The 8,141-nt window shown below is 53.5% G+C and overlaps 1 protein-coding gene across 3 annotated transcripts in view; it reads left to right on the top strand.

Annotated features, from left to right (window-relative positions):
- The window catches only part of MRAS (muscle RAS oncogene homolog), a 54,297-nt gene that overhangs the window by 21,277 nt on the left and 24,879 nt on the right, over positions 1-8,141 (top strand). The window contains exon 1 of one of the 3 annotated variants that reach the window (XM_045287441.1): positions 3,889-3,991. The exons of the other annotated variants lie outside the window; for them this stretch is intronic. The gene's annotated coding sequence lies outside the window, so the exon portion shown is untranslated. Of the gene's footprint in view, positions 1-3,888; positions 3,992-8,141 lie in introns of those variants that run through there. 3 annotated transcript variants of the gene reach the window in all.

Genomic DNA, 8,141 nt, shown 5'->3' with positions numbered 1-8,141 from the left:
GGGGGGGCGGCGTGTAATAGTAGGGGAGGGGAGATGATTATCAAGGAGTTCAAGAGGAAATAATATTTTGAAACTGATTGTGGTAGCTAGTGTACCATACTGCTTGATGTGATCATTGAACTGTGAAACGAAGTCATATCTGTATTGGCTCCCAAGACAAAGGTTTTGGAAAACAGAGAGAAAATCAACGTGGTGCACACAGCACCATCTGCTGCCACTGTCCACACTGACAGAAAGAGGGGCAGGCGCTCCGATTGGACAGCTCAAGCTCTGTGGCCTGGGCTCCTGAGCAGTGTGGGGAGCAAGCAGCCTGGGTGGAGGGCCACACCCTGACGACTGACTGGGACTGGGGCAGGAACCAGCCTGGTGGTGTGAGGCCCGGACGGAAGTGCTGGGAAAGGAGGCTTTCAAAACTGCCTGCTACCCCGATTCCTGCTGGGCAGCTCCCTGGTCCTCCCAGCTTCCTCTGGATGCAGGGCCGAGCCCCATGTTGACAGACTTGTGTCCCTGGTGGGATATGGAGGTGGACGAGTGTTGTCCTACTGCCTGCCTGCCCAGCAGCTGCTCCCCCAGGGGTGTGGGTGGCCGTGGAGAGCTCCTGACACTGATTCTGCCACTGCCCACAGTCCCTGCTGACCTACTCCCACCCTCCCTGGACCTGCGGCCTCTGCACAGGTCCCTGGCCACCCTGCCAGCCAGAGTTGGCTGGTCATGGGCTCCGGATAGTCAGAGCCTGGCACTTCCACTTTCCAGCCGGGCAACCCGGAGGAGTTATTTCACTTCCCTGTGTCTCGGTTCCTTCAACGTTAGAGCAGGGAGCGTCAGAGGCCTTACCTCAGAGGGGGGTGGGGGAGATCCTCCAATGAGCTCATTTGGAAAAATCGTCAAGCATCGCGGCTGTCACATCTGTCACGGGAAGCGTTCCTGCTGTCTTCAGACTACTGTGGTTATGAGGCAAGTAGGTCATGCACGCCTGGCTCTGTCAGGAGGCTTGCTCACACCAACAGCAAAGCCCCCCCCCCCCCTTGTGAACAGCTAGTTTTCTTTAAGCCCTTTGCTTTAAGATCTTTGCTTCGGGCTCTGGGCCCCCATTTGATTGTTTCAGGCCTGGGGCCAGCAGCCTAGGCATAATCCTGACAGAGTAGTTGGCTTTGGGGGAAGCCGGGGCTGAAGTATTAGCAGGAGGAGTAACAGAGTTCTCCCACCAGCCATCTGTTAGTGGGCTGTGCTCTGGTGGCTTGCACGCGGCCGTGACACTAGAAGCTATGCATCCAATATTTCAAATCCCAGCAGGGTCACACAGAGTGGACAGGCTTCTGTAGAGTTGCTAGACTAAGGCGGACTGAGAAGAAAGGTGTGGCGATTGCCTCCCCAAAATTGGCCAGTGAAAAAAACCTATGGATGTCAACAAATGTTGTCCCACGTAGTACTGGCAGATGCACCTCCTAAGTTGGAAGGCACTTGGGACACAGAGAGGCTGCCACCATGCTTGGATATGTCAATGACCATGAATGGCACAAAACCAGGCGGCGTTTTGCTCCGTTGTACCTGTACACTGTACACTGTGAGCTGAAGCTGACCCTGACAGTAGCTAACAACAAGAGAGTTCTCAGGAGAGAGCCAGGCAAAGCCACTCCCAAATGTCCCGAGCCCTTCCCTCGGTACAGGGTGGCCCCCAGGTCACATGTTTGGGAGGAAACCAGAGGGCAGTGGCTTCGAGCTGGATGGCAAACAAGTTTCCCCTCTGGGTCCCCTGGTTCTAGCTGCCAAAGATGCTGGGTTAAAAATGAGTTGAAGCCTTGAGCCAGGAAGAGAACCGTGATAGATTAATGATGTCTGGGGCATGAGGAGGGGCAGCACCCATGTGGCATGCCCACCACCTACACCTGATGATCCTTAAAGTCCTGCTCAGCTTGAAATAACAAACAAGGGTAGGTGGCTGGCCAAGTGTTACTAAGGCTTAGCTGAGGCTCTGCTGGCTTCCTAGAGTCCAGCGGCACCGCGACAGGGTGGGCTGAGCGATGGTGTGAGACCGAGGCTGGAACAAAGATTTAGGGGAGGAAGAATGAAGCCTTAAGGGATGCCAAGTGGCCTAGACCCCTGGCTGGCAGCACACCACTTCTGTGCAGCCTACAGATGAGCCGCTCTGGGGGAGCTGCCCATTTCTGGGAATTGTGCAGAAGGGCAGGGCAGCTCCTGGAATGCAGAGCCGCTTCCTCCACTTGGACTGGGCCGCTCCCCGCAGTGTGTCCGCATCCCCCTGTGCTGGGCACACCCAGACACCACACACATGAGATGCGCTTCCCAGGCCGAGTCAGCTCAGGGTCCGGCAAGCCCCCTCACTCGCCCAACAACAATCCACGTCCAGCCTCCCAGACCTGGAAACTTGGCAGTTGGACTGATGGGGTGAGGGGAAACCTGTAGTTGGTGTAGCAATGGAGAAACAGAAAGTAGTAAAGACCAAGCTTTATAAAGTTGGGAGCCAGAGGGTCTGGGCTGTACTGTGCCAGCCTCCGAGAATCTGGGCAGTGCCCATGGCTAACGCACTCTGCTATCAACCAGAGGTTGACAGGTGACTCTCTCCAGGGGCACCTCAGAGAAAGGTCTGACTGTTACTTTCCCCAGTCAGCCGTGAGGCGCGCGCGCGCACACGCGCGCGTGTGAGCACCGTTCTACTCTGATACACATGGAAGCGCCTGAGCCAGAATGGATGCAGGGGCCACTGGTTTGGGTTTTTGTGTTTTTCCTTCGGTTTGTAGTCAAGGCCAAGGAAGCAGCCCTGAGACTCAAGATTTCATGGGAGTCAAAGGACGAGAAAGGCAGCCTCTGTGGGGCTGCACAACTAATAGTGCAAAGGAGGCAAGGCGCCTGGTACAGCACTTCCCAGGGGAACCCTAGCGTCTGGGTGGTCCGTAGCAGATGCCTACTAAATGGCTGGGGCTGGTACTGCTGTGTGGCCACTCCTGGGCACCAGACTATACCATTGCTTTGGAAGTGGTGCCAGGTCAGGATGGGGTGCATTGAAAGGCCAGGGAGTCGCTGGATGCCTTGATAGCATCTACAGCCAGAGTCATCCCTGCCCCACTGGGGCAAAATTCTGTCGAGGCCTGAGAACCTTGATGCTTGGGGACAAAGGGGCAGTTTTGGTGAGGGAGTAATAGCTATTGCCCACTGCTGCTTCTGGGGGTTCCTGGGCCTGGTTGCTGCCCTTGCACTTATCCAGTGACCACTTGCTGTGGAACTAACTCCCAATTTGTCGGTGAACCCATGTGTGTCAGCATCTAACTGCCCCATAAGGTGTTCAGTGGCTGACTCTTTTTTTTTTTTTTTGGCAGTTAGATAATTTTTTTTTTTTGGTTTCTTTCTTTTTTAACATTTTATTAGGGGCTCATACAACTGTTATCCCAATCCATACACATATCAATTGTGTAAAGCGCATTTGTACATCGTTTCTCAAAACATTTTCTCTCCATTTAAACCCCCGACATTAGGTCCTCATTTTTCCCCTCCCTCCCCGCTCCCCCCTCCCGCATGAGCCCTTGATAGTTTATAAATGGGTATTTTGTCATATCTTGCTCTGTCCGACGTCTCCCTTCACCCACTTTTCGGTTGTCTGTCCCCCAGGGAGGAGGTCACACACAGTTCCATGTAATCGGTTCCCTCTTTCCTACCCATTCTCCCTTTACCCTCCCTGTTTTGCCACTCACACCACTGGTCCTATAGGGCTCATCCGTCCTGGATTCCCTGTATTTTCAGTTCCTATCTGTACCAGTGTACCTCCTCTGGTTTACAGCGGCTGACTCTTTGAAGAGACATTGCCAGACCATTCTTCCGAGGCACCTCTGGTTGATGTCAGACTTCGAGCCAACCAGTCGGCAGCTGGACGTGTTAGCCTTTTTGCATCACACAGGGACTCCCTCCGCCAAGGCACTCATCTCCTTGACTGATCTGGGTCCTTCTGTGAAGATGGATCCCTAGGGGGTACCATCAGGTAAGCACTGGACTGCTGACCGTGAGGTTGGTGGTTCAAACCCACCAACCACTTCTTGAGAGAAAGAGAAGGCTGTCTGCTCCCATAAAGATTTTCAGCCTTGGAAACACTATATAGAACTGTTATGAGTCAGAATTGACTCAGCGGCTGTGAGTTTGGTTTTCACTAACCCAAAGGTTGACTGTTCTGATCCACCCAGTAGCACCGTGGGAGAAAGGCGTGGTGACGTGCTTCATAAAGATGACAGCCACGAAAGCCCTTTGGGGCACAGTTCTAACACGAGGTTCCTATGAGCAGGAATCATCCTCATGGAAGCAGGTTCTAGGCTTGGCAGCCTAATGCAGTGTGGATATTTGTAGCTAGTACTTTAAACCACTGGAGCTACCAGGGAGACCAAGGACCCAGCTCTTGCATATCAGTGTAAATAGACTCTTGGGGTGGGTGGCCCATTATTTTACCCTGCACCCTAACCCATTCTTAGTGACCCTGCTTTCCTGCTTTATAGATGAGGAACGGAGGCACCTTGAGGTTAACAAACTTGTGGCAGGCGACCCTGGCCGTTACCCACTCCCAGGCTGCCTGCTGAGAACAGCGGAGACTTGGCACAGGATTGTCCCCAGGAGCACTGGGACCCACTGAGCATAACGTTGCTGGGTGAAAGGGTTGTCCCGGAGCCATCAGCCCTTCCGCAGCCCCCTGCCTCCGGAGGCTAGCTTCTTTGAAAGAGTGGCATCGCCCCTCTGCGTCTTGGCGAGGGAAGGATGGGCGGCTGGGCGGAAGGATGCACTAGGGAATACCAAGTAGTTACCGAGGCCCATGGCTGGCCCCTGGCTGGCCCTGCAAGAGGCAAGGGACTGGGCCGCCTTGGCTCTTGTCCTGGTGGTGCTTACGATGTCTTTGGGGAGACAAGTCAGACATCCGGGAGATGACTTCAAATCATGGGAGGGGGTGCCGAAAGGAAACAGGGAGTACAAAAGATGGGCACCACGAGGAATCACGCAGGGCCTGGATGATCGGTTCTGAATGGTCAGTGGAGCCAACTCCTGTTGCTCCTTAGCCTTTGGCCCAGTGACACTGGCTGTGTGGCCAGTGGGTTGGCTGCTTGCCATTCAGAAGGGCTTTGGGTTCAGTTTAAAGATGGCGAGGGTTTCCCCGTGCGTGCTGTGTAGCATGGTTTGCTGAGGAAGCCATGCTGTCTTTTCGGAAGAAGTTTCCAGCGCGATCGATGGTGTCTGCCTGTGGACTGCAAGCAGCCTCGGGAGTGGTGGTTGCCATGAGAACCTGTGCACAGGCGCCAGGGTGCCACACCGCAGCTAAGCAGCTGTTTCCAAAGTTGGGGGCTGCTGGAACCTCGGAGCCATTTCCCAATGGAAACTGTGTTCTAAACGATGGGTGACGTCCCCACAGGGGCCTGTTTCATTGGACTGTCAAGGGAGACGGGGCTCCTGATGCGAGAAGGGCCAGGAGGCTGGGACTCCTCTGAGTCAGACACATGTCATGCTTTCGTAGTCCCTTTATAGAGGGATCCTGTCAGAATGGTTCTCCAACCCGTTTTACACGCCAGGAAGAGCCACTCTCCCGAGTCCTGTGTCTGGCACAGACATTTTGTGGGGAAACTTTCAAGAGAACCTGGGGACTCAGAAAGGTTCACCACCTCACCCTTTCGGGGTTATGCGTGACCTGGCACAGCACCAGAACAGAAACACCAGCATTCTAGAAAGAGCTCTTTGAGGTTCAAAGTGTAACTAGAACAGAGTGGTATTTGTAAAATGTGGGCATACTGCAAGGATAATCAGAATGGAAAAATCAGAAAGGAAAAATGCGAGACAATTTATCTTCCATTTAGAAAACAATGCAGCGGGCATGTTGCAAAGCAACCAGGTCTCCTGACAGACAGAGTCAGAAACAGCGGTGCTCCCTTGAAAGGCGGCAGCTGCCGCAGCTCTTTGAATGGATGCTGCTCGCCACAGCCCCGCGAAGTGTCCAGGCGCCTGCGTCTCCGTTCCAGCGTGCTGACCTGTCATTTTCCCTTTTCTTATTACCATTCTGGCACACCCACAGCTCAGAGGTTCTGGTCTGTTCCGATCTCACTGTGTCGGCCAGCAATGGACCAGGTCAGAGCAAGCCTGGCTTCTCTAAGCGGAGAGGGCGGAGGTGGAGGAGGAAGGCAGATGGGGAAACATCACATCAGCAGTTTGCGCGTTAACCACCAACCAACTTTGCATTCTCCGGTGACTTTTCAGAGCCTGTGGTGACATACAGTTTTAAAAATCATCCTCTTTCTATCATGTGAAGCCGGCCTATGTAGAGGAATGTGGTGAGCTCCTGGCAGCTCCCCTCCCAACCACGGTGCCCTTTTACCAAGACATTATGTAGTCGGAATGTGGTTTGGTAGTGGAGAAGGTGAGGCTGGCAGACATCTATCAAGAGAAGGTCTGGCCTAGGCTTTTATGAACTGGTAGGTTCTCGGGATGCATTCTCCTGCCTCCCAACCCCTGCTTTTGCCCTGGGCTCGCAGCTCCTTCCAGAGGGCCCTGTGTGACTGGTTCTCATCTCGCTGTAGGTTCCAGTGTCTCTGTAGAGGGAAAGGAGACCGCCCGAGCGTCAGCCCTTTGCCAAGGGGTTGTTCCTTAGCCCTCTGCACAGTCAGGCCTGTTCTACGGCTAAGAGGTTGATTGTCTTTCAAAAACACCGCCTTTGCGCAAGCCGCTGCTCAGTCCCGGTGCTGTGGCAGGTTCTACGGATACTGATGGACAGGAGGCAGGCCCTGCCCTTGTGTGCAGGAATGAAGGTGTGGAAGATTCCGAGCATGATGGTGGCCCCACAGGGCTTGGAATTCGGAATGGAAGGGGGACTGCCAGTCTTGACCCATAAAGAGTGTGTGTCCCCTTGTCCTGGGGATGTTCAGAGGGCACAGTGTGACCTCAGGGTACTCTGAGAAAACACAAAGCTGGTTGAGATAGTGTGAGAGGTCACCACATGGGTGTGACTGCAGGGGGCAGCGGGGGCAGCTATGGTCCTTGAATGCCCAACGTACAGAGCTTGACCCATACGCTGTGGGCAGGCAGCATTAAGGTGGTTCACCAAGAAGAACCCAGTCTGGTTCCAGTGCTAACCACTCAGCCGCTTCTGTTCCCATGAGTCTTAGGTGGAAGGGAAGTCCAGCTCTGCTCCTGTGGACTTCTGGGAACCGGGGTGAAGGGTGGGGCTCGCTGACCATTTCCTGCCAGCGACCTCAGCAAGCAGAGAGCATATTTTTAGCAAGTCTCCAACGGCTTCTGCTGTGGGTGGTCTGAGCCCTCCCTCACAGGTTCCCTTCCTGTCCTGGCTCATATTTGCTAGTGTATCTCTTATCTTGTTTTCTTTTGAAAAGAAAGAGAGGAGATAACAGGTGTCCTTCCCATGCTCCTCTCTCTCTCTCTCTCTCTTAATATTTTGATTCATGTGACTTCCCACAGAGACGGAAGCTTTGGAAACAGCTTCTTTCCCATTCAAACACAGTTTGTCTCCACAGTCGGCCAAGGCAATGCTTCTATTGCTGGGAGACAAAGGAGAGCGAGCTGGCCCTGGCCCTCTGCCGCTCTTTGATGTCTCCTTCCAAGGCCCCTCTGCACCATTGTCTCGGTCGCGTATTCAGCTGGAGAGAGCCCAGCGTTGGCCTCCTCTTTGCAAGGGAGGGCAGGAGCCAGATGCTGGGGGCAGGGAGGGCGGGTGTGTGTGTGTGTGTGTGTCATGTCTCCAGGTGGCTTGAGCATTTTCATACTGGTCAGTGTTTCCAGGATACAGGCATAATCCATACTTGTTGTAGAGAACTAAAAAATCGAGACAAAGTTCTTGGAAATCTCATTCAGAAACAACCACCCATCAAGCCTCCATGCGTGGGTGTACTTTGGGATTTGGAATTCATAGGGTGGGAAACTTCATAGACCTGAAATCCGATGTGCTTGCTGTTTGATAGCTTGGTTTTTGTTTTTGTTTTGAGAACCAACAGTGTGTCAGGGACTCTCAGTCTGCTGAGTGGCTACATAGTATTCCATCCAGTGGATAAGCTGTTTTCCCCTCAGCATTTAGGTTACTTCCATTTTCAATCCATTCTTACTGCCTTTGCACACTTGTCTGGTTATCTTCTGAAAAGAAATCACCACACACC

Source organism: Echinops telfairi, unplaced genomic scaffold (genome assembly GCF_000313985.2).
Source record: "Echinops telfairi isolate 266 unplaced genomic scaffold, ASM31398v2 ScPeMD7_16;HRSCAF=60, whole genome shotgun sequence".
In the NCBI taxonomy this organism is placed as follows: domain Eukaryota; kingdom Metazoa; phylum Chordata; class Mammalia; order Afrosoricida; family Tenrecidae; genus Echinops; species Echinops telfairi.
This window is presented reverse-complemented; position numbering and strand designations above follow the sequence as displayed.